This window comes from Vulpes lagopus, chromosome 2 (genome assembly GCF_018345385.1).
Source record: "Vulpes lagopus strain Blue_001 chromosome 2, ASM1834538v1, whole genome shotgun sequence".
NCBI classification, from domain to species: Eukaryota; Metazoa; Chordata; class Mammalia; order Carnivora; family Canidae; genus Vulpes; species Vulpes lagopus.
The window spans coordinates 92,066,076-92,067,425 of record NC_054825.1 but is presented as its reverse complement, the minus strand read 5'-3'; the positions used below and the strand labels follow the sequence as shown (position 1 = coordinate 92,067,425).

The 1,350-nt window shown below is 42.6% G+C and overlaps 1 pseudogene; it reads right to left on the bottom strand.

Annotated features, from left to right (window-relative positions):
* Positions 1 to 466: 466 nt before the first annotated feature.
* LOC121477779 lies at positions 467 to 873 on the bottom strand (annotated as a pseudogene).
* Between the last annotated feature and the right edge of the window lie 477 nt (positions 874 to 1,350).

The following is a 1,350-nucleotide window of genomic DNA, read 5'->3' as shown; positions in this document are numbered from 1 at the left end:
CAGTAAACGAGCTATGATGGTTTATATTAACAAACTGAAGTAGAACTCATTTAAATAGTTTTAAATTTGTGTTTTAAGTTTTCATTTTTAATACAAATACCTGACTGTGTTCAATTGTCAAGCCACATGTATGAAAAACTGGCCAGCTCAAACAGTCTATTAATCATGAGCAAATGGAACTGCAGGGAGTCCACTAAGTGCTTCCTTATCCTTAAGGTAATACAAGTATTTATATTGGAAAACTGATGTGTAGCTTGGTCTTTATGGGACAGAACCACCAACCAATACCTGCAGATTTTGTGTGTGTGGACAGAAGTTACTTTTAATGTTCAGTTTTGCTATATTGAAACAGAATGAGTAAATGAACTTTTTTTTTTTTTGCAAGAGGTAAGAAAAGATTCAATTGGATTCTTCCAGAGGAAGGAAAAGGAGTGGAAAGCAGGTCTTCATTTTGCATTCATCAACTTTAAAAGTTCACATAGTTGCTTTGTCCACCTCCATCAATCTCTGCTTCTTTATCTGCTAGTTTTTCTTCTAAGTTGTTCATAACATGATGTAGTTCTGCTGCACCGACATAACCATTGCCATCCTTGTCGAAGATTTGGAATGTCTCCAGAATTTCTTCTTCACAGTCTGTATCTTTCAATTTTCTAGCCATAGTCAAAAATTCTGGGAAGGCAATGATGCCATTACCGTCAGCATCCACCTCATTGATCATATCCTGCAATTCAGCTTCTGTTGGGCTCCGACCTAGTGACCTCTGACAGTGCCAAGTTCCTTTGTTGTGATGGTGCCATCACCATCTTTGTCAAATAGGGAAAAAGCCTCCTTGAACTTAGCAAGCTGTCGTCCTTCAGTCTGCTGATCAGCCATGGTGCGAGCAAAGGGAGGAGGGAGGGCAAGCAGAGGGAGCAGGGTGGCTGCACCAGTGCAGGGGCTGGGGATGGGAGACAGTGCCTCCCCTGCTGCAGCTAAGGAGTGGGCACACTCACTGCTGTGCTGCCACCCCCACCCCAGCTGCGAGGAACAGGTACCCACCAGGCTCCCAACACCATTGGCCTCCCATCATTTTGTTTTAAAACACTTGCTTTCTGGCACCACAAGATGTTCCAGGCTCATCTGGTACGTTCTTTGCCTAGCTGTGGCATGACCATTTCTCTGAAAAGCCCTGGTTCCTTCTGTGGGAGAATGGTATCCAGGAACCCAGATCTGGGCACTCATTGCTTTGAATTTCTGCTTTATTTTCCATGTGACTCTGGTCTTAATTTGTTATTATGTAGCAAGGCTTATTTGTCTGTATTTTCTGCTGGTTATTAATGTATTGCCCCTTATCCAAATGCACCCTTTGTT